Here is a 24,254-nt window from a genome sequence, read left to right on the forward strand (position 1 = left end):
TACCTGTTAGCTCAGGTGAGTTTAAAAGGCTGCTGTTGATAACAAGGGCATTTGCTAAATAGATGGTGTGTGTGCAACAATATACTGAAAGGTCAATTATATTGTGCAGCTTATCTCACCACCTGTAGTTATTTAGGTGAAAGCTCCAAAATGCTTGCCTAATATGTCTGTTTATCCAAAAGGAAGTAAAAAGGGAGAGCTAGAAAGATAGCATTGCATCACATTACATGGCAATGCAATGCACAGTTGCTGAAGTTGAACCAAAATGAGCTTGTAATCTGGCTTCTGCAACTTTGAACATGAAAAATCCAATGAGGAGAAGAAAAGCAAAGCCAAAGAGTCCATCCCAAAATCCGACAAACAAGCAAAATGAACAAAAAACATTGAATTCAATTCTTTCTGATTTTAGAAACTGCATTAAAGAAGGGGTGCACCGGTCCTGGAGATACTGCAATACCAGGTCAATGCGTGGAGTGGACAGAGCAAGCTCTTTTTCCATCTCCCTGTTCCAAAAATCCATTTAATATATGGTCCCCAGATAGGGGACGTATCAGATATTAAACTGATAAGAACAGATACTACACTTGATCTTAGCCAAAAGGCCGAGAAGCGATAACCAGAATTGGTTTCAAACTACGGAGCCACCCAAGGATCCTGAAAAGTCCATTTGTGGAGATGAGCTCCTGGACTCCCGTTAAGAAGACATGTTGTCAACCTCTAGATCCCTTACATGCCTGCACTTTTCGGCTTGCTGCTGCTGCAATCCACGCGTTTTAGATCTGCATAACTCCACCTCTTTAAACACAGCACCTTCACCCCCTGCTGTTCCCACCCGCCTCAACACCGTTGGAAGGGAGGAGAACCAATTAAGGCGGGGGGTGGGGTGGAACGAGCAGCTGTCTACCCTTAGCAGGAGGGCTCCTGATTACATACCTCTCCTGCTGCTGCTGCTGCTGGCTGTCCAGCAGCAGACTGAAGGTGGCTGCTGCTGTGCACAGGTATATAAAGGCTCAGAGCCTATTATGACACGCGCAGCCAGCGTTCCATTGCCACATTCCATCTACTGCAGGCAGGATACCTGGCTGGCTGAATGTCGCTGAGAAGCTCACAGAGACCGCCATAAGCAACAGTTTAACAGAATGCCACAGACTAATCAACCAAACTTTTTGGGTTGGGTTCTCTTTTATAGTCTGCAGGCATTAAATGAAAGAAGTCAGTGTTCCAGCAGAAGGAGACAACGTTTCAGAAAAGGCATTGTAGCAAACCAAAAAAGAAATTTTAAGCGCAGCAGAGTAACCAGCGCACATACCTGTTAGCTCAGGTGAGTTTAAAAGGCTGCTGTTGATAACAAGGGCATTTGCTAAATAGATGGTGTGTGTGCAACAATATACTGAAAGGTCAATTATATTGTGCAGCTTATCTCACCACCTGTAGTTATTTAGGTGAAAGCTCCAAAATGCTTGCCTAATATGTCTGTTTATCCAAAAGGAAGTAAAAAGGGAGAGCTAGAAAGATAGCATTGCATCACATTACATGGCAATGCAATGCACAGTTGCTGAAGTTGAACCAAAATGAGCTTGTAATCTGGCTTCTGCAACTTTGAACATGAAAAATCCAATGAGGAGAAGAAAAGCAAAGCCAAAGAGTCCATCCCAAAATCCGACAAACAAGCAAAATGAACAAAAAACATTGAATTCAATTCTTTCTGATTTTAGAAACTGCATTAAAGAAGGGGTGCACCGGTCCTGGAGATACTGCAATACCAGGTCAATGCGTGGAGTGGACAGAGCAAGCTCTTTTTCCATCTCCCTGTTCTAAAAATCCATTTAATATATGGTCCCCAGATAGGGGACGTATCAGATATTAAACTGATAAGAACAGATACTACACTTGATCTTAGCCAAAAGGCCGAGAAGCGATAACCAGAATTGGTTTCAAACTACGGAGCCACCCAAGGATCCTGAAAAGTCCATTTGTGGAGATGAGCTCCTGGACTCCCGTTAAGAAGACATGTTGTCAACCTCTAGATCCCTTACATGCCTGCACTTTTCGGCTTGCTGCTGCTGCAATCCACGCGTTTTAGATCTGCATAACTCCACCTCTTTAAACACAGCACCTTCACCCCCTGCTGTTCCCACCCGCCTCAACACCGTTGGAAGGGAGGAGAACCAATTAAGGCGGGGGGTGGGGTGGAACGAGCAGCTGTCTACCCTTAGCAGGAGGGCTCCTGATTACATACCTCTCCTGCTGCTGCTGCTGCTGGCTGTCCAGCAGCAGACTGAAGGTGGCTGCTGCTGTGCACAGGTATATAAAGGCTCAGAGCCTATTATGACACGCGCAGCCAGCGTTCCATTGCCACATTCCATCTACTGCAGGCAGGATACCTGGCTGGCTGAATGTCGCTGAGAAGCTCACAGAGACCGCCATAAGCAACAGTTTAACAGAATGCCACAGACTAATCAACCAAACTTTTTGGGTTGGGTTCTCTTTTATAGTCTGCAGGCATTAAATGAAAGAAGTCAGTGTTCCAGCAGAAGGAGACAACGTTTCAGAAAAGGCATTGTAGCAAACCAAAAAAGAAATTTTAAGCGCAGCAGAGTAACCAGCGCACATACCTGTTAGCTCAGGTGAGTTTAAAAGGCTGCTGTTGATAACAAGGGCATTTGCTAAATAGATGGTGTGTGTGCAACAATATACTGAAAGGTCAATTATATTGTGCAGCTTATCTCACCACCTGTAGTTATTTAGGTGAAAGCTCCAAAATGCTTGCCTAATATGTCTGTTTATCCAAAAGGAAGTAAAAAGGGAGAGCTAGAAAGATAGCATTGCATCACATTACATGGCAATGCAATGCACAGTTGCTGAAGTTGAACCAAAATGAGCTTGTAATCTGGCTTCTGCAACTTTGAACATGAAAAATCCAATGAGGAGAAGAAAAGCAAAGCCAAAGAGTCCATCCCAAAATCCGACAAACAAGCAAAATGAACAAAAAACATTGAATTCAATTCTTTCTGATTTTAGAAACTGCATTAAAGAAGGGGTGCACCGGTCCTGGAGATACTGCAATACCAGGTCAATGCGTGGAGTGGACAGAGCAAGCTCTTTTTCCATCTCCCTGTTCTAAAAATCCATTTAATATATGGTCCCCAGATAGGGGACGTATCAGATATTAAACTGATAAGAACAGATACTACACTTGATCTTAGCCAAAAGGCCGAGAAGCGATAACCAGAATTGGTTTCAAACTACGGAGCCACCCAAGGATCCTGAAAAGTCCATTTGTGGAGATGAGCTCCTGGACTCCCGTTAAGAAGACATGTTGTCAACCTCTAGATCCCTTACATGCCTGCACTTTTCGGCTTGCTGCTGCTGCAATCCACGCGTTTTAGATCTGCATAACTCCACCTCTTTAAACACAGCACCTTCACCCCCTGCTGTTCCCACCCGCCTCAACACCGTTGGAAGGGAGGAGAACCAATTAAGGCGGGGGGTGGGGTGGAACGAGCAGCTGTCTACCCTTAGCAGGAGGGCTCCTGATTACATACCTCTCCTGCTGCTGCTGCTGCTGGCTGTCCAGCAGCAGACTGAAGGTGGCTGCTGCTGTGCACAGGTATATAAAGGCTCAGAGCCTATTATGACACGCGCAGCCAGCGTTCCATTGCCACATTCCATCTACTGCAGGCAGGATACCTGGCTGGCTGAATGTCGCTGAGAAGCTCACAGAGACCGCCATAAGCAACAGTTTAACAGAATGCCACAGACTAATCAACCAAACTTTTTGGGTTGGGTTCTCTTTTATAGTCTGCAGGCATTAAATGAAAGAAGTCAGTGTTCCAGCAGAAGGAGACAACGTTTCAGAAAAGGCATTGTAGCAAACCAAAAAAGAAATTTTAAGCGCAGCAGAGTAACCAGCGCACATACCTGTTAGCTCAGGTGAGTTTAAAAGGCTGCTGTTGATAACAAGGGCATTTGCTAAATAGATGGTGTGTGTGCAACAATATACTGAAAGGTCAATTATATTGTGCAGCTTATCTCACCACCTGTAGTTATTTAGGTGAAAGCTCCAAAATGCTTGCCTAATATGTCTGTTTATCCAAAAGGAAGTAAAAAGGGAGAGCTAGAAAGATAGCATTGCATCACATTACATGGCAATGCAATGCACAGTTGCTGAAGTTGAACCAAAATGAGCTTGTAATCTGGCTTCTGCAACTTTGAACATGAAAAATCCAATGAGGAGAAGAAAAGCAAAGCCAAAGAGTCCATCCCAAAATCCGACAAACAAGCAAAATGAACAAAAAACATTGAATTCAATTCTTTCTGATTTTAGAAACTGCATTAAAGAAGGGGTGCACCGGTCCTGGAGATACTGCAATACCAGGTCAATGCGTGGAGTGGACAGAGCAAGCTCTTTTTCCATCTCCCTGTTCTAAAAATCCATTTAATATATGGTCCCCAGATAGGGGACGTATCAGATATTAAACTGATAAGAACAGATACTACACTTGATCTTAGCCAAAAGGCCGAGAAGCGATAACCAGAATTGGTTTCAAACTACGGAGCCACCCAAGGATCCTGAAAAGTCCATTTGTGGAGATGAGCTCCTGGACTCCCGTTAAGAAGACATGTTGTCAACCTCTAGATCCCTTACATGCCTGCACTTTTCGGCTTGCTGCTGCTGCAATCCACGCGTTTTAGATCTGCATAACTCCACCTCTTTAAACACAGCACCTTCACCCCCTGCTGTTCCCACCCGCCTCAACACCGTTGGAAGGGAGGAGAACCAATTAAGGCGGGGGGTGGGGTGGAACGAGCAGCTGTCTACCCTTAGCAGGAGGGCTCCTGATTACATACCTCTCCTGCTGCTGCTGCTGCTGGCTGTCCAGCAGCAGACTGAAGGTGGCTGCTGCTGTGCACAGGTATATAAAGGCTCAGAGCCTATTATGACACGCGCAGCCAGCGTTCCATTGCCACATTCCATCTACTGCAGGCAGGATACCTGGCTGGCTGAATGTCGCTGAGAAGCTCACAGAGACCGCCATAAGCAACAGTTTAACAGAATGCCACAGACTAATCAACCAAACTTTTTGGGTTGGGTTCTCTTTTATAGTCTGCAGGCATTAAATGAAAGAAGTCAGTGTTCCAGCAGAAGGAGACAACGTTTCAGAAAAGGCATTGTAGCAAACCAAAAAAGAAATTTTAAGCGCAGCAGAGTAACCAGCGCACATACCTGTTAGCTCAGGTGAGTTTAAAAGGCTGCTGTTGATAACAAGGGCATTTGCTAAATAGATGGTGTGTGTGCAACAATATACTGAAAGGTCAATTATATTGTGCAGCTTATCTCACCACCTGTAGTTATTTAGGTGAAAGCTCCAAAATGCTTGCCTAATATGTCTGTTTATCCAAAAGGAAGTAAAAAGGGAGAGCTAGAAAGATAGCATTGCATCACATTACATGGCAATGCAATGCACAGTTGCTGAAGTTGAACCAAAATGAGCTTGTAATCTGGCTTCTGCAACTTTGAACATGAAAAATCCAATGAGGAGAAGAAAAGCAAAGCCAAAGAGTCCATCCCAAAATCCGACAAACAAGCAAAATGAACAAAAAACATTGAATTCAATTCTTTCTGATTTTAGAAACTGCATTAAAGAAGGGGTGCACCGGTCCTGGAGATACTGCAATACCAGGTCAATGCGTGGAGTGGACAGAGCAAGCTCTTTTTCCATCTCCCTGTTCTAAAAATCCATTTAATATATGGTCCCCAGATAGGGGACGTATCAGATATTAAACTGATAAGAACAGATTTTTTTTTTTTTTTTTTCCTCAGATTAAGACCCACATTAATTTATGCATCATAGCGCATATTCACATAACGGGTTCTCAAATCATCATTCGGAAAAACAAAAACAAAATCCCAAAAAACACAACCCTGCAATTAACTGTTACTTACTGTAAGAAGTCCAATGTGAAAAGTTCCAGAGTGCTTCTGCTGCTGTCTCACCATACTTCTTTTTATCCAATAAATAGGCATAAAACAGTCTAGCAAGAAAAATCTTTCTGCATTCCATGGGGGAAAAAACAATCTTTTTAAAAATCACCAAATTCCGAACGTCCCATAAAACCTCTTTATATATGACAAAAATAATCCAGCTTGCCCGCTTCCTTTGTGAGTACTTAAAATCTTGACCTAATAAAATCCTTTCAAAATCGAAACAATGAAAACCAACTAAAGCAACAAACATACGTGACAACAAGGTAAAAACTTTTTTAGCAAAAAAACAGTCCCAAAAAATATGCTGTATTGTTTCCACCTTATTGCAACCTTCCCTAGGACATAGTTCTTGAACCGTTATCCCCCGGTCATTCAAAAAAGCCCTTGTTGGCAAGCATCCATGCAACGCCATCCAGGTTACATCCTTCTGTCTGTTGCTGATTCCACGCATGAAAAAAAGCTTCCACACCTGTCCAGACTGTGCATTATTACAAAACGGCACATCACATAACATCTCCTTCTTCTTAATACCTGAGACAATCAGTTTTTTGTCCGGTCTAACCATGGAGCTTATCCCATTTTGATCATAGAAGGACCTAAGCACCACATAAAAAAACAGTATCACAAACGAAACTGGTTTTCTTAAATCCTTCTCACACCAGCTCCATTTCTGGAAAAGCCGTCCTGCTAAATATTTGCACATGTCCGCAGTCCTGTTATTGCACTGGGATAATTTATAAATGTTCAAAAAATAATGCATTCTTAAAAATAAGTCAATGTTAGGAAAATCACAACCCCCATTTTCCACAGAACACATAACCATTCCTCTTCTTAGTTTCTCCATTTTGGATCCCCAAAAAAACACAAACAGTTTCCTTGTCACTCTCTTTGTCCAAAGCACAGCAGGTGGGAAAATCAAAGCAGTGTACAGCAGAAGCGGGAGAATCACAGACTTGATTACCAGCACTTTCCCTCTCAGCGACAGGTTCCTTAGTTTCCAAAAGTTCAACTTCTGATCCATTTTGTCTTCTAGAATCTTCAGGCTGCTTTTCCCTTTCAGTTCCTTCTCAAAGATGACACCAAGAACCTCAATTTCCTCCCTACTCTCCACTCCTGCCACGTTAACCTCAACCTGCCTCCCAAAGTTACAAAGCTGGCACTTTCCCCAATTCACCGCCATACCAGCCACACAACAAAAAATCCTTACGTGCAAATTCACTCTATTGAGATCCGCCTGTGAACCACAAGTAAAAACAATATCATCCATATAACTTAAAGACTTGACTGGACCCCCGGATCCCCCAGGAATAAAAACACCAGCCACACACTTGTCAACTTGCACACTTTTTAAAAGGGCCTCCACCACACAGATAAAAAGAATTGGTGACAGGGGACAACCCTGCCTAACTCCCGATAAAATATTAAAACTGGAACTCACATGCCCATTAACTAAAATCTGGCTACTGACCCCACAATAAAAACTCTTAATGACCATCAATAATTTATCCGGAACACCAAGGTGACTTAAAGCAGAGAACAAAAATCTATGTGATATTTTATCAAAGGCTTTCTCCAGGTCCACCGACTGTAACAAAAGAGCATTCTTATTCAAATTAGCCTGATAAATTAAGTCTCTTAGAAGCAGCAAATTATCTGAAATTTTCCTACCAGGCACTGCACATGCCTGATACTCCCCCACCATATCACCTATCACATCTGCCAGTCTACCAGCCACAATTTTAGAAATAATTTTGTAATCACTGTTTAACAATGTTATGGGCCTCCAATTTTTAATATCCCTCATGTCCCCTTTCTTATGAATCAGCGTAACAATCCCCCTACGCATAGAAACCGATAAAATCCCATGAGTAAAACCATATTGCACCACCCGGGAAAACTCCACACCTATAATATCCCAAAATCTAACATAAAATTCAGCAGGAAGACCATCACAGCCTGGCGTCTTGCCTTTCGCCAAGCCATCCACTGCCCGTCTAATTTCATCTTTCCCAACCTCCTCACTTAAAAACCCAATTTTCTCCTCAGGAATATTATTAGTTAATACTTTGCAATAATCATTAATTTCCGCATCACTGGCTCTACTATCGTTAGAGAAGAGTGTTTCATAAAAGGAAAGAATACTGCCAATCATCTCATCCCCAGATACCTCCCCTGCAGGAGAAAAAACAGACTTAAAAACCCCTTTAGGTTTAAAACATTTTTTAAAAAAGTATCTCGAACATTGCTCATTTTCCTCCATGTGCTTTATTTTTGCCTTAAACATAATAGTCTTCCCTTTTTCAATAAGTATCTTCTTCAGTTCGTCCTTCAAATCTGCAATCTCTTTATCCACCTCCATCCCCGCTCTCTTAAACTTATGGAGTACTTCCAATTTTGAAATAACAGCAGCATCATGATCCCTTTTGGCTTTCGCTCTCCTAAAACACACCCCTTTAAAATAACATGCAAATTTCTCCTTAGCCCAGTCCCACCACTCTAGCAAATCTTTAAAAAGGTGCTGTTCAGACACACAAGACAAAAACACTTTATTAAAACCAACCTTAACACTCTCCTCTTCCAGCAGGCTTACGTTCAGCTTCCAGAGTCCCTTTCCAAAAGCCAGGGACTCAGCTATACACAGATCTACCACTATCATCTTGTGGTCAGAAAAAGTCGTCATCACGTGGTTGCACTTGGCCACCTTAATCCCTTCAGACATAAAAACATAGTCAATTCGGGAAACACTACGTCCACTATCTGATATGTATGTGAACTTATCACTTGGCCCAACCATCAGACCAGCATCCGTGTAGCGTAAATCCTGCACAATCTGATTTAAAATATTAGACGTAACATCAGTCCTACCTTCCGTAGAGCTCTTACGATCTTTTGCGGATCTGACACAATTAAAATCTCCAGCCACTATAGTGAAGTCTCTGCCTGGTAAAAACAACTTTAGAGACTCCAAAAACCCAACTCTTGCTTGTTTATCAGCAGGGGCATAAACATTAAAAACCCGTACCCGCTGACCTAAAAAATCCACTAATAAAAACAAACATCTCCCAGGTATGATTACTTTAAACTCTAAAACCTTTAGACTGGAATTACACAGTAAAATGCCCACCCCTTCATTCCTGTTTTCTGAGCATGGGGACCAAAAAGATTGCCCCTTATTCCACTCACTCTCATGCGGGGCAGATTTAATTACACATTCCTGCAGACAGACAATATCTGCATTCACACTCTCAATGTACTCCAGTATCCCTGCTCTCCTACAAGCAGAACCAATCCCTCGTACATTCAGAGAAGCAACACACAACGCCATCATAACAACAGGAAAAAATCTCCACCATACCCGATCCATCATGAACCAGGAGAAAACCCACTCCTGCCACTCACTTTTCTACGTATATCAGGCGACTCAGAACTCGAGTCCCTGTTAGAATAACCTGGTCTTAGGGAGACTGGATCTTCCTGCCCCCCAGACCAACACCCCTCCACCTTACTTCTTTTAATCACGGAGGCATAACTCTCCTCCTTGCCATCATCTTCCTCCTCATTTTCACTCCAATCACTGTTAACCCTATCACGCTGCTGAGGGGTTATAGTTCCATCCGAATCAGAATCCTCCTCCTCCAAAACCTCCATTTCCTCACCCCCATCTCTTCCCAAAACAGGATTCACTGACTCCGCCATATTAGACAAATCCATCCCATCACCCGGGCCATGCACATCAGCTACTTTGTTTATTACTTCCAGCCCCTCCCTCAAACCAACTTTCTTCTGGCTCCGCCCCTTTTCCTCCATCTTGGGCACCGCATGGTCTCTTCCCCTACCACCATCTTGTTTTTGGCTTTCCCCCTCTGAGTCTGAGCCTTCGCCCTCCTCCCCACTTTCCTGCCGAGTCTTCTTCTGCCTCTCTTCAGCGTCCACCTGTGACCTAGGAATCTGAGCCCACAATCTACATTTCCTTGCAAGGTGATCTGCATGTCCACACAAATCACACACCTTATTCATTGGGCAACCACTTGCAACATGCCCAGATTTCCCACAACCTCTACAAACATCACCTTGCACTGGACAATCCTTCTGAACATGTCCAAACTCATGACACTTCCTACAATATTCCATCTGTCCATTATAAAAACAAAATCCCCTTTCTCCTCCGATAGAAAACTGTGCAGGAATGCTCTTGGCACCCCCAATAGCTCTATCATCCGGTCTCAGTTTTACAACATATCTCCTCTTGCCATTTAGATAATTGTATTTGTTCTTCATTCTTCCCAAAAATTTAACCTCACTACAATACCGAGCTAAAAAATTGGAAACAGTCTCATCCGGAACTTTAGGGTTATACATGTGCACAACCACATACTTATATGTCTGCTGGAACAGAGGTTCCAGTGCAATAAACTCTAGGCATTTCAATTCCTTTTCTTCCTTCATTCGTACCAACTCCATGTAGACTCTCTGGCAAATACTCAAAGAAACAAAAGTGATATCATAAATTCCTTGTTTCTGAAAATCCTGCAGTGCCAATACATCCGTTACCTTGAAGCCATTAATGTTCTTCAAGACATCAACGCAAACTTGGTCCAAACCGATTTCTCCTTCATGACCTGCAGCCACCTTCAGACGGACCGAGTCCTCTAATCCACGTGTTTTCTCCACCATTTTTACAGCAGATAAACACAATCGCCGCTCAATCGCACACTAGGGCCCCACAAGGGGGAACCCCAGTCACAACTGCCCTCCAAACAACACCAGCAGCAGAAAACCACCACTGATCTTGCCAAAAGGCCGAGAAGCGATAACCAGAATTGGTTTCAAACTACGGAGCCACCCAAGGATCCTGAAAAGTCCATTTGTGGAGATGAGCTCCTGGACTCCCGTTAAGAAGACATGTTGTCAACCTCTAGATCCCTTACATGCCTGCACTTTTCGGCTTGCTGCTGCTGCAATCCACGCGTTTTAGATCTGCATAACTCCACCTCTTTAAACACAGCACCTTCACCCCCTGCTGTTCCCACCTGCCTCAACACCGTTGGAAGGGAGGAGAACCAATTAAGGCGGGGGGTGGGGTGGAACGAGCAGCTGTCTACCCTTAGCAGGAGGGCTCCTGATTACATACCTCTCCTGCTGCTGCTGCTGCTGGCTGTCCAGCAGCAGACTGAAGGTGGCTGCTGCTGTGCACAGGTATATAAAGGCTCAGAGCCTATTATGACACGCGCAGCCAGCGTTCCATTGCCACATTCCATCTACTGCAGGCAGGATACCTGGCTGGCTGAATGTCGCTGAGAAGCTCACAGAGACCGCCATAAGCAACAGTTTAACAGAATGCCACAGACTAATCAACCAAACTTTTTGGGTTGGGTTCTCTTTTATAGTCTGCAGGCATTAAATGAAAGAAGTCAGTGTTCCAGCAGAAGGAGACAACGTTTCAGAAAAGGCATTGTAGCAAACCAAAAAAGAAATTTTAAGCGCAGCAGAGTAACCAGCGCACATACCTGTTAGCTCAGGTGAGTTTAAAAGGCTGCTGTTGATAACAAGGGCATTTGCTAAATAGATGGTGTGTGTGCAACAATATACTGAAAGGTCAATTATATTGTGCAGCTTATCTCACCACCTGTAGTTATTTAGGTGAAAGCTCCAAAATGCTTGCCTAATATGTCTGTTTATCCAAAAGGAAGTAAAAAGGGAGAGCTAGAAAGATAGCATTGCATCACATTACATGGCAATGCAATGCACAGTTGCTGAAGTTGAACCAAAATGAGCTTGTAATCTGGCTTCTGCAACTTTGAACATGAAAAATCCAATGAGGAGAAGAAAAGCAAAGCCAAAGAGTCCATCCCAAAATCCGACAAACAAGCAAAATGAACAAAAAACATTGAATTCAATTCTTTCTGATTTTAGAAACTGCATTAAAGAAGGGGTGCACCGGTCCTGGAGATACTGCAATACCAGGTCAATGCGTGGAGTGGACAGAGCAAGCTCTTTTTCCATCTCCCTGTTCTAAAAATCCATTTAATATATGGTCCCCAGATAGGGGACGTATCAGATATTAAACTGATAAGAACAGATTTTTTTTTTTTTTTTTTCCTCAGATTAAGACACACATTAATTTATGCATCATAGCGCATATTCACATAACGGGTTCTCAAATCATCATTCGGAAAACCAAAAACAAAATCCCAAAAAACACAACCCTGCAATTAACTGTTACTTACTGTAAGAAGTCCAATGTGAAAAGTTCCAGAGTGCTTCTGCTGCTGTCTCACCATACTTCTTTTTATCCAATAAATAGGCATAAAACAGTCTGGCAAGAAAAATCTTTCTGCATTCCATGGGGGAAAAAACAATCTTTTTAAAAATCACCAAATTCCGAACGTCCCATAAAACCTCTTTATATATGACAAAAATAATCCAGCTTGCCCGCTTCCTTTGCGAGTACTTAAAATCTTGACCTATTAAAATCCTTTCAAAATCGAAACAATGAAAACCAACTAAAGCAACAAACATACGTGACAACAAGGTAAAAACTTTTTTAGCAAAAAAACAGTCCCAAAAAATATGCTGTATTGTTTCCACCTTATTGCAACCTTCCCTAGGACATAGTTCTTGAACCTTTATCCCCCGGTCATTCAAAAAAGCCCTTGTTGGCAAGCATCCATGCAACGCCATCCAGTTTACATCCTTCTGTCTGTTGCTGATTCCACGCAGGAAAAAAAGCTTCCACACCTGTCCAGACTGTGCATTATTACAAAACGGCACATCACATAACATCTCCTTCTTCTTAATACCTGAGACAATCAGTTTTTTGTCCGGTCTAACCATGGAGCTTATCCCATTTTGATCATAGAAGGACCTAAGCACCACATAAAAAAACGGTATCACAAACGAAACTGGTTTTCTTAAATCCTTCTCACACCAGCTCCATTTCTGGAAAAGCCGTCCTGCTAAATATTTGCACATGTCCGCAGTCCTGTTATTGCACTGGGATAATTTATAAATGTTCAAAAAATAATGCATTCTTAAAAATAAGTCAATGTTAGGAAAATCACAACCCCCATTTTCCACAGAACACATAACCATTCCTCTTCTTAGTTTCTCCATTTTGGATCCCCAAAAAAACACAAACAGTTTCCTTGTCACTCTCTTTGTCCAAAGCACAGCAGGTGGGAAAATCAAAGCAGTGTACAGCAGAAGCGGGAGAATCACAGACTTGATTACCAGCACTTTCCCTCTCAGCGACAGGTTCCTTAGTTTCCAAAAGTTCAACTTCTGATCCATTTTGTCTTCTAGAATCTTCAGGCTGCTTTTCCCTTTCAGTTCCTTCTCAAAGATGACACCAAGAACCTCAATTTCCTCCCTACTCTCCACTCCTGCCACGTTAACCTCAACCTGCCTCCCAAAGTTACAAAGCTGGCACTTTCCCCAATTCACCGCCATACCAGCCACACAACAAAAAATCCTTACGTGCAAATTCACTCTATTGAGATCCGCCTGTGAACCACAAGTAAAAACAATATCATCCATATAACTTAAAGACTTGACTGGACCCCCGGATCCCCCAGGAATAAAAACACCAGCCACACACTTGTCAACTTGCACACTTTTTAAAAGGGCCTCCACCACACAGATAAAAAGAATTGGTGACAGGGGACAACCCTGCCTAACTCCCGATAAAATATTAAAACTGGAACTCACATGCCCATTAACTAAAATCTGGCTACTGACCCCACAATAAAAACTCTTAATGACCATCAATAATTTATCCGGAACACCAAGGTGACTTAAAGCAGAGAACAAAAATCTATGTGATATTTTATCAAAGGCTTTCTCCAGGTCCACCGACTGTAACAAAAGAGCATTCTTATTCAAATTAGCCTGATAAATTAAGTCTCTTAGAAGCAGCAAATTATCTGAAATTTTCCTACCAGGCACTGCACATGCCTGATACTCCCCCACCATATCACCTATCACATCTGCCAGTCTACCAGCCACAATTTTAGAAATAATTTTGTAATCACTGTTTAACAATGTTATGGGCCTCCAATTTTTAATATCCCTCATGTCCCCTTTCTTATGAATCAGCGTAACAATCCCCCTACGCATAGAAACCGATAAAATCCCATGAGTAAAACCATATTGCACCACCCGTGAAAACTCCACACCTATAATATCCCAAAATCTAACATAAAATTCAGCAGGAAGACCATCACAGCCTGGCGTCTTGCCTTTCGCCAAGCCATCCACTGCCCGTCTAATTTCATCTTTCCCAACCTCCTCACTTAAAAACCCAATTTTCTCCTCAGGAATATTATTAGTTAATACTTTGCAATAATCATTAATTTCCGCATCACTGGCTCTACTATCGTTAGAGAAGAGTGTTTCATAAAAGGAAAGAATACTGCCAATCATCTCATCCCCAGATACCTCCCCTGCAGGAGAAAAAACAGACTTAAAAACCCCTTTAGGTTTAAAACATTTTTTAAAAAAGTATCTCGAACATTGCTCATTTTCCTCCATGTGCTTTATTTTTGCCTTAAACATAATAGTCTTCCCTTTTTCAATAAGTATCTTCTTCAGTTCGTCCTTCAAATCTGCAATCTCTTTATCCACCTCCATCCCCGCTCTCTTAAACTTATGGAGTACTTCCAATTTTGAAATAACAGCAGCATCATGATCCCTTTTGGCTTTCGCTCTCCTAAAACACACCCCTTTAAAATAACATGCAAATTTCTCCTTAGCCCAGTCCCACCACTCTAGCAAATCTTTAAAAAGGTGCTGTTCAGACACACAAGACAAAAACACTTTATTAAAACCAACCTTAACACTCTCCTCTTCCAGCAGGCTTACGTTCAGCTTCCAGAGTCCCTTTCCAAAAGCCAGGGACTCAGCTATACACAGATCTACCACTATCATCTTGTGGTCAGAAAAAGTCGTCATCACGTGGTTGCACTTGGCCACCTTAATCCCTTCAGACATAAAAACATAGTCAATTCGGGAAACACTACGTCCACTATCTGATATGTATGTGAACTTATCACTTGGCCCAACCATCAGACCAGCATCCGTGTAGCGTAAATCCTGCACAATCTGATTTAAAATATTAGACGTAACATCAGTCCTACCTTCCGTAGAGCTCTTACGATCTTTTGCGGATCTGACACAATTAAAATCTCCAGCCACTATAGTGAAGTCTCTGCCTGGTAAAAACAACTTTAGAGACTCCAAAAACCCAACTCTTGCTTGTTTATCAGCAGGGGCATAAACATTAAAAACCCGTACCCGCTGACCTAAAAAATCCACTAATAAAAACAAACATCTCCCAGGTATGATTACTTTAAACTCTAAAACCTTTAGACTGGAATTACACAGTAAAATGCCCACCCCTTCATTCCTGTTTTCTGAGCATGGGGACCAAAAAGATTGCCCCTTATTCCACTCACTCTCATGCGGGGCAGATTTAATTACACATTCCTGCAGACAGACAATATCTGCATTCACACTCTCAATGTACTCCAGTATCCCTGCTCTCCTACAAGCAGAACCAATCCCTCGTACATTCACAGAAGCAACACACAACGCCATCATAACAACAGGAAAAAATCTCCACCATACCCAATCCATCATGAACCAGGAGAAAACCCACTCCTGCCACCCACTTTTCTACGTATATCAGGCGACTCAGAACTCGAGTCCCTGTTAGAATAACCTGGTCTTAGGGAGACTGGATCTTCCTGCCCCCCAGACCAACACCCCTCCACCTTACTTCTTTTAATCACGGAGGCATAACTCTCCTCCTTGCCATCATCTTCCTCCTCATTTTCACTCCAATCACTGTTAACCCTATCACGCTGCTGAGGGGTTATAGTTCCATCCGAATCAGAATCCTCCTCCTCCAAAACCTCCATTTCCTCACCCCCATCTCTTCCCAAAACAGGATTCACTGACTCCGCCATATTAGACAAATCCATCCCATCACCCGGGCCATGCACATCAGCTACTTTGTTTATTACTTCCAGCCCCTCCCTCAAACCAACTTTCTTCTGGCTCCGCCCCTTTTCCTCCATCTTGGGCACCGCATGGTCTCTTCCCCTACCACCATCTTGTTTTTGGCTTTCCCCCTCTGAGTCTGAGCCTTCGCCCTCCTCCCCACTTTCCTGCCGAGTCTTCTTCTGCCTCTCTTCAGCGTCCACCTGTGACCTAGGAATCTGAGCCCACAATCTACATTTCCTTGCAAGGTGATCTGCATGTCCACACAAATCACACACCTTATTCATTGGGCAACCACTTGCAACATGCCCAGATTTCCCACAACCTCTACAAACATCACCTTGCACTGGACAATCTTTCTGAACATGTCCAAACTCATGACACTTCCTACAATATTCCATCTGTCCATTATAAAAACAAAATCCCCTTTCTCCTCCGATAGAAAACTGTGCAGGAATGCTCTTGGCACCCCCAATAGCTCTATCATCCGGTCTCAGTTTTACAACATATCTCCTCTTGCCATTTAGATAATTGTATTTGTTCTTCATTCTTCCCAAAAATTTAACCTCACTACAATACCGAGCTAAAAAATTGGAAACAGTCTCATCCGGAACTTTAGGGTTATACATGTGCACAACCACATACTTATATGTCTGCTGGAACAGAGGTTCCAGTGCAATAAACTCTAGGCATTTCAATTCCTTTTCTTCCTTCATTCGTACCAACTCCATGTAGACTCTCTGGCAAATACTCAAAGAAACAAAAGTGATATCATAAATTCCTTGTTTCTGAAAATCCTGCAGTGCCAATACATCCGTTACCTTCAAGCCATTAATGTTCTTCAAGACATCAACGCAAACTTGGTCCAAACCGATTTCTCCTTCATGACCTGCAGCCACCTTCAGACGGACCGAGTCCTCTAATCCACGTGTTTTCTCCACCATTTTTACAGCAGATAAACACAATCGCCGCTCAATCGCACACTAGGGCCCCACAAGGGGGAACCCCAGTCACAACTGCCCTCCAAACAACACCAGCAGCAGAAAACCACCACTGATCTTGCCAAAAGGCCGAGAAGCGATAACCAGAATTGGTTTCAAACTACGGAGCCACCCAAGGATCCTGAAAATTCCATTTGTGAAGATGAGCTCCTGGACTCCCGTTAAGAAGACATGTTGTCAACCTCTAGATCCCTTACATGCCTGCACTTTTCGGCTTGCTGCTGCTGCAATCCACGCGTTTTAGATCTGCATAACTCCACCTCTTTAAACACAGCACCTTCACCCCCTGCTGTTCCCACCCGCCTCAACACCGTTGGAAGGGAGGAGAACCAATTAAGGCGGGGGGTGGGGTGGAACGAGCAGCTGTCTACCCTTAGCAGGAGGGCTCCTGATTACATACCTCTCCTGCTGCTGCTGCTGCTGGCTGTCCAGCAGCAGACTGAAGGTGGCTGCTGCTGTGCACAGGTATATAAAGGCTCAGAGCCTATTATGACACGCGCAGCCAGCGTTCCATTGCCACATTCCATCTACTGCAGGCAGGATACCTGGCTGGCTGAATGTCGCTGAGAAGCTCACAGAGACCGCCATAAGCAACAGTTTAACAGAATGCCACAGACTAATCAACCAAACTTTTTGGGTTGGGTTCTCTTTTATAGTCTGCAGGCATTAAATGAAAGAAGTCAGTGTTCCAGCAGAAGGAGACAACGTTTCAGAAAAGGCATTGTAGCAAACCAAAAAAGAAATTTTAAGCGCAGCAGAGTAACCAGCGCACATACCTGTTAGCTCAGGTGAGTTTAAAAGGCTGCTGTTGATAACAAGGGCATTTGCTAAATAGATGGTGTGTGTGCAACAATATACTGAAAGGTCAATTATATTGTGCAGCTTATCTCACCACCTGTAGTTATTTAGGTGAAAGCTCCAAAATGCTTGCCTAATATGTCTGTTTATCCAAAAGGAAGTAAAAAGGGAGAGCTAGAAAGATAGCATTGCATCACATTACATGGCAATGCAATGCACAGTTGCTGAAGTTGAACCAAAATGAGCTTGTAATCTGGCTTCTGCAACTTTGAACATGAAAAATCCAATGAGGAGAAGAAAAGCAAAGCCAAAGAGTCCATCCCAAAATCCGACAAACAAGCAAAATGAACAAAAAACATTGAATTCAATTCTTTCTGATTTTAGAAACTGCATTAAAGAAGGGGTGCACCGGTCCTGGAGATACTGCAATACCAGGTCAATGCGTGGAGTGGACAGAGCAAGTTCTTTTTCCATCTCCCTGTTCTAAAAATCCATTTAATATATGGTCCCCAGATAGGGGACGTATCAGATATTAAACTGATAAGAACAGATTTTTTTTTTTATCGAAAGCCCGAATTCGTGTACAAAACCCGAGTGCGCTTAAAAAAGTGACAAGTGCCACAAAAAAAGTGCACTAGGATGCTGGTCTTCTTGAAACCCTCTCCAAAAGGAGAAGGGTCCCCCAAACCATTCCCCGTCCCTCCGAGCCAAAAGGCCACAGCGAGGAACAGGGACAAAAAGCCACCTCCAGCCGAAGCCAGAGGCGACCCAATCTTACCCCCAGCACCTGCCCGAGTTCTCACCCGAGCAAGGCACTGGGAGCCAAAGACTGTGCTCCCCTCCCGGAAGAGGGGAGCCAACAACGCTCTCCTCCCGAAAGAGGAGAGCCAGGGGGGTTCAGGGGGGAGCGGAACCTGATGGCCACACACTCCCCCCCTAGACCTGCCAAGAGAGGAACCCATAAGGGAACCGCATCCCGACAAAATCCTAGCAGGACGTGACACACGTGAATAAGTGGACACACAGTGACAAAGAAATTAAATAAATAGTGAAGGTTTCACAGTATAATACTGCCCGGACCTTCGACCGGGAATTGAAAAATTCCCCATCCTAAGGCCAGAAGGCCCGGAATAAGGGTGTGTGCGAAGAAAGAAAATTTGAAGTGCTTGTGCAAATGTGCCATAAACTCAAGTGGGGTTCCCAATCCCAGTGAGTTAAGGCACCCCAGGGTCACCACTCCTGGGGCACTTCACACTTCGGGCTTTCGATCTTTCCCGGCCCAATGGCGTCGATCCTGGGGGGCCATGCTTTCCACCAGATGACTATATTAGCCACCTGGCGTACTAACAAGCGCCTAAACCCCAGTGTGCATAATGTATCAATCTACTAGGGCGGCCAACATCCAAAACCGCCTTTTCGAAAGATACTACACTTGATCTTAGCCAAAAGGCCGAGAAGCGATAACCAGAATTGGTTTCAAACTACGGAGCCACCCAAGGATCCTGAAAAGTCCATTTGTGGAGATGAGCTCCTGGACTCCCGTTAAGAAGACATGTTGTCAACCTCTAGATCCCTTACATGCCTGCACTTTTCGGCTTGCTGCTGCTGCAATCCACGCGTTTTAGATCTGCATAACTCCACCTCTTTAAACACAGCACCTTCACCCCCTGCTGTTCCCACCCGCCTCAACACCGTTGGAAGGGAGGAGAACCAATTAAGGCGGGGGTGGGGTGGAACGAGCAGCTGTCTACCCTTAGCAGGAGGGCTCCTGATTACATACCTCTCCTGCTGCTGCTGCTGCTGGCTGTCCAGCAGCAGACTGAAGGTGGCTGCTGCTGTGCACAGGTATATAAAGGCTCAGAGCCTATTATGACACGCGCAGCCAGCGTTCCATTGCCACATTCCATCTACTGCAGGCAGGATACCTGGCTGGCTGAATGTCGCTGAGAAGCTCACAGAGACCGCCATAAGCAACAGTTTAACAGAATGCCACAGACTAATCAACCAAACTTTTTGGGTTGGGTTCTCTTTTATAGTCTGCAGGCATTAAATGAAAGAAGTCAGTGTTCCAGCAGAAGGAGACAACGTTTCAGAAAAGGCATTGTAGCAAACCAAAAAAGAAATTTTAAGCGCAGCAGAGTAACCAGCGCACATACCTGTTAGCTCAGGTGAGTTTAAAAGGCTGCTGTTGATAACAAGGGCATTTGCTAAATAGATGTTGTGTGTGCAACAATATACTGAAAGGTCAATTATATTGTGCAGCTTATCTCACCACCTGTAGTTATTTAGGTGAAAGCTCCAAAATGCTTGCCTAATATGTCTGTTTATCCAAAAGGAAGTAAAAAGGGAGAGCTAGAAAGATAGCATTGCATCACATTACATGGCAATGCAATGCACAGTTGCTGAAGTTGAACCAAAATGAGCTTGTAATCTGGCTTCTGCAACTTTGAACATGAAAAATCCAATGAGGAGAAGAAAAGCAAAGCCAAAGAGTCCATCCCAAAATCCGACAAACAAGCAAAATGAACAAAAAACATTGAATTCAATTCTTTCTGATTTTAGAAACTGCATTAAAGAAGGGGTGCACCGGTCCTGGAGATACTGCAATACCAGGTCAATGCGTGGAGTGGACAGAGCAAGCTCTTTTTCCATCTCCCTGTTCTAAAAATCCATTTAATATATGGTCCCCAGATAGGGGACGTATCAGATATTAAACTGATAAGAACAGATACTACACTTGATCTTAGCCAAAAGGCCGAGAAGCGATAACCAGAATTGGTTTCAAACTACGGAGCCACCCAAGGATCCTGAAAAGTCCATTTGTGGAGATGAGCTCCTGGACTCCCGTTAAGAAGACATGTTGTCAACCTCTAGATCCCTTACATGCCTGCACTTTTCGGCTTGCTGCTGCTGCAATCCACGCGTTTTAGATCTGCATAACTCCACCTCTTTAAACACAGCACCTTCACCCCCTGCTGTTCCCACCCGCCTCAACACCGTTGGAAGGGAGGAGAACCAATTAAGGCGGGGGGTGGGGTGGAACGAGCAGCTGTCTACCCTTAGCAGGAGGGCTCCTGATTACATACCTCTCCTGCTGCTGCTGCTGCTGGCTGTCCAGCAGCAGACTGAAGGTGGCTGCTGCTGTGCACAGGTATATAAAGGCTCAGAGCCTATTATGACACGCGCAGCCAGCGTTCCATTGCCACATTCCATCTACTGCAGGCAGGATACCTGGCTGGCTGAATGTCGCTGAGAAGCTCACAGAGACCGCCATAAGCAACAGTTTAACAGAATGCCACAGACTAATCAACCAAACTTTTTGGGTTGGGTTCTCTTTTATAGTCTGCAGGCATTAAATGAAAGAAGTCAGTGTTCCAGCAGAAGGAGACAACGTTTCAGAAAAGGCATTGCAGCAAACCAAAAAAGAAATTTTAAGCGCAGCAGAGTAACCAGCGCACATACCTGTTAGCTCAGGTGAGTTTAAAAGGCTGCTGTTGATAACAAGGGCATTTGCTAAATAGATGGTGTGTGTGCAACAATATACTGAAAGGTCAATTATATTGTGCAGCTTATCTCACCACCTGTAGTTATTTAGGTGAAAGCTCCAAAATGCTTGCCTAATATGTCTGTTTATCCAAAAGGAAGTAAAAAGGGAGAGCTAGAAAGATAGCATTGCATCACATTACATGGCAATGCAATGCACAGTTGCTGAAGTTGAACCAAAATGAGCTTGTAATCTGGCTTCTGCAACTTTGAACATGAAAAATCCAATGAGGAGAAGAAAAGCAAAGCCAAAGAGTCCATCCCAAAATCCGACAAACAAGCAAAATGAACAAAAAACATTGAATTCAATTCTTTCTGATTTTAGAAACTGCATTAAAGAAGGGGTGCACCGGTCCTGGAGATACTGCAATACCAGGTCAATGCGTGGAGTGGACAGAGCAAGTTCTTTTTCCATCTCCCTGTTCTAAAAATCCATTTAATATATGGTCCCCAGATAGGGGACGTATCAGATATTAAACTGATAAGAACAGATACTACACTTGATCTTAGCCAAAAGGCCGAGAAGCGATAACCAGAATTGGTTTCAAACTACGGAGCCACCCAAGGATCCTGAAAAGTCCATTTGTGGAGATGAGCTCCTGGACTCCCGTTAAGAAGACATGTTGTCAACCTCTAGATCCCTTACATGCCTGCACTTTTCGGCTTGCTGCTGCTGCAATCCACGCGTTTTAGATCTGCATAACTCCACCTCTTTAAACACAGCACCTTCACCCCCTGCTGTTCCCACCCGCCTCAACACCGTTGGAAGGGAGGAGAACCAATTAAGGCGGGGGGTGGGGTGGAACGAGCAGCTGTCTACCCTTAGCAGGAGGGCTCCTGATTACATACCTCTCCTGCTGCTGCTGCTGCTGGCTGTCCAGCAGCAGACTGAAGGTGGCTGCTGCTGTGCACAGGTATATAAAGGCTCAGAGCCTATTATGACACGCGCAGCCAGCGTTCCATTGCCACATTCCATCTACTGCAGGCAGGATACCTGGCTGGCTGAATGTCGCTGAGAAGCTCACAGAGACCGCCATAAGCAACAGTTTAACAGAATGCCACAGACTAATCAACCAAACTTTTTGGGTTGGGTTCTCTTTTATAGTCTGCAGGCATTAAATGAAAGAAGTCAGTGTTCCAGCAGAAGGAGACAACGTTTCAGAAAAGGCATTGCAGCAAACCAAAAAAGAAATTTTAAGCGCAGCAGAGTAACCAGCGCACATACCTGTTAGCTCAGGTGAGTTTAAAAGGCTGCTGTTGATAACAAGGGCATTTGCTAAATAGATGGTGTGTGTGCAACAATATACTGAAAGGTCAATTATATTGTGCAGCTTATCTCACCACCTGTAGTTATTTAGGTGAAAGCTCCAAAATGCTTGCCTAATATGTCTGTTTATCCAAAAGGAAGTAAAAAGGGAGAGCTAGAAAGATAGCATTGCATCACATTACATGGCAATGCAATGCACAGTTGCTGAAGTTGAACCAAAATGAGCTTGTAATCTGGCTTCTGCAACTTTGAACATGAAAAATCCAATGAGGAGAAGAAAAGCAAAGCCAAAGAGTCCATCCCAAAATCCGACAAACAAGCAAAATGAACAAAAAACATTGAATTCAATTCTTTCTGATTTTAGAAACTGCATTAAAGAAGGGGTGCACCGGTCCTGGAGATACTGCAATACCAGGTCAATGCGTGGAGTGGACAGAGCAAGCTCTTTTTCCATCTCCCTGTTCTAAAAATCCATTTAATATATGGTCCCCAGATAGGGGACGTATCAGATATTAAACTGATAAGAACAGATACTACACTTGATCTTAGCCAAAAGGCCGAGAAGCGATAACCAGAATTGGTTTCAAACTACGGAGCCACCCAAGGATCCTGAAAAGTCCATTTGTGGAGATGAGCTCCTGGACTCCCGTTAAGAAGACATGTTGTCAACCTCTAGATCCCTTACATGCCTGCACTTTTCGGCTTGCTGCTGCTGCAATCCACGCGTTTTAGATCTGCATAACTCCACCTCTTTAAACACAGCACCTTCACCCCCTGCTGTTCCCACCCGCCTCAACACCGTTGGAAGGGAGGAGAACCAATTAAGGCGGGGGGTGGGGTGGAACGAGCAGCTGTCTACCCTTAGCAGGAGGGCTCCTGATTACATACCTCTCCTGCTGCTGCTGCTGCTGGCTGTCCAGCAGCAGACTGAAGGTGGCTGCTGCTGTGCACAGGTATATAAAGGCTCAGAGCCTATTATGACACGCGCAGCCAGCGTTTCATTGCCACATTCCATCTACTGCAGGCAGGATACCTGGCTGGCTGAATGTCGCTGAGAAGCTCACAGAGACCGCCATAAGCAACAGTTTAACAGAATGCCACAGACTAATCAACCAAACTTTTTGGGTTGGGTTCTCTTTTATAGTCTGCAGGCATTAAATGAAAGAAGTCAGTGTTCCAGCAGAAGGAGACAACGTTTCAGAAAAGGCATTGTAGCAAACCAAAAAAGAAATTTTAAGCGCAGCAGAGTAACCAGCGCACATACCTGTTAGCTCAGGTGAGTTTAAAAGGCTGCTGTTGATAACAAGGGCATTTGCTAAATAGATGGTGTGTGTGCAACAATATACTGAAAGGTCAATTATATTGTGCAGCTTATCTCACCACCTGTAGTTATTTAGGTGAAAGCTCCAAAATGCTTCCCTAATATGTCTGTTTATCCAAAAGGAAGTAAAAAGGGAGAGCTAGAAAGATAGCATTGCATCACATTACATGGCAATGCAATGCACAGTTGCTGAAGTTGAACCAAAATGAGCTTGTAATCTGGCTTCTGCAACTTTGAACATGAAAAATCCAATGAGGAGAAGAAAAGCAAAGCCAAAGAGTCCATCCCAAAATCCGACAAACAAGCAAAATGAACAAAAAACATTGAATTCAATTC

At 43.8% G+C, this 24,254-nt stretch overlaps 10 non-coding genes and 1 pseudogene across 10 annotated transcripts; all 11 read right to left on the bottom strand.

The window, feature by feature from the left end:
- Positions 1–423: 423 nt before the first annotated feature.
- On the bottom strand, positions 424–614 carry LOC141211745 (U2 spliceosomal RNA). The gene has a single exon (XR_012281679.1). It is a non-coding gene; the product is annotated as a U2 spliceosomal RNA (small nuclear RNA).
- A 1,115-nt stretch (positions 615–1,729) lies between these two features.
- On the bottom strand, positions 1,730–1,920 carry LOC141211161 (U2 spliceosomal RNA). Its single transcript, XR_012281145.1, has one exon. It is a non-coding gene; the product is annotated as a U2 spliceosomal RNA (small nuclear RNA).
- A 1,115-nt stretch (positions 1,921–3,035) lies between these two features.
- On the bottom strand, positions 3,036–3,226 carry LOC141211174 (U2 spliceosomal RNA). Its single transcript, XR_012281157.1, has one exon. It is a non-coding gene; the product is annotated as a U2 spliceosomal RNA (small nuclear RNA).
- Positions 3,227–4,341: 1,115 nt separating this feature from the next.
- On the bottom strand, positions 4,342–4,532 carry LOC141211185 (U2 spliceosomal RNA). The gene has a single exon (XR_012281168.1). It is a non-coding gene; the product is annotated as a U2 spliceosomal RNA (small nuclear RNA).
- A 1,115-nt stretch (positions 4,533–5,647) lies between these two features.
- Positions 5,648–5,846, bottom strand: LOC141211759 (U2 spliceosomal RNA). The gene has a single exon (XR_012281687.1). It is a non-coding gene; the product is annotated as a U2 spliceosomal RNA (small nuclear RNA).
- Positions 5,847–11,916: 6,070 nt separating this feature from the next.
- Positions 11,917–12,115, bottom strand: LOC141211760 (U2 spliceosomal RNA). Its single transcript, XR_012281688.1, has one exon. It is a non-coding gene; the product is annotated as a U2 spliceosomal RNA (small nuclear RNA).
- A 6,070-nt stretch (positions 12,116–18,185) lies between these two features.
- Positions 18,186–18,368, bottom strand: LOC141211682 (U2 spliceosomal RNA). The gene has a single exon (XR_012281634.1). It is a non-coding gene; the product is annotated as a U2 spliceosomal RNA (small nuclear RNA).
- Positions 18,369–19,157: 789 nt separating this feature from the next.
- Positions 19,158–19,249, bottom strand: LOC141211867 (U2 spliceosomal RNA; annotated as a pseudogene).
- Positions 19,250–20,363: 1,114 nt separating this feature from the next.
- On the bottom strand, positions 20,364–20,554 carry LOC141211197 (U2 spliceosomal RNA). The gene has a single exon (XR_012281179.1). It is a non-coding gene; the product is annotated as a U2 spliceosomal RNA (small nuclear RNA).
- A 1,115-nt stretch (positions 20,555–21,669) lies between these two features.
- Positions 21,670–21,860, bottom strand: LOC141211538 (U2 spliceosomal RNA). The gene has a single exon (XR_012281510.1). It is a non-coding gene; the product is annotated as a U2 spliceosomal RNA (small nuclear RNA).
- A 1,115-nt stretch (positions 21,861–22,975) lies between these two features.
- Positions 22,976–23,166, bottom strand: LOC141211209 (U2 spliceosomal RNA). Its single transcript, XR_012281190.1, has one exon. It is a non-coding gene; the product is annotated as a U2 spliceosomal RNA (small nuclear RNA).
- Between the last annotated feature and the right edge of the window lie 1,088 nt (positions 23,167–24,254).

Source organism: Phyllobates terribilis, unplaced genomic scaffold (genome assembly GCF_046119375.1).
Source record: "Phyllobates terribilis strain yellow unplaced genomic scaffold, ASM4611937v1 Scaffold_170__1_contigs__length_4071412, whole genome shotgun sequence".
Taxonomy (NCBI): Eukaryota; Metazoa; Chordata; class Amphibia; order Anura; family Dendrobatidae; genus Phyllobates; species Phyllobates terribilis.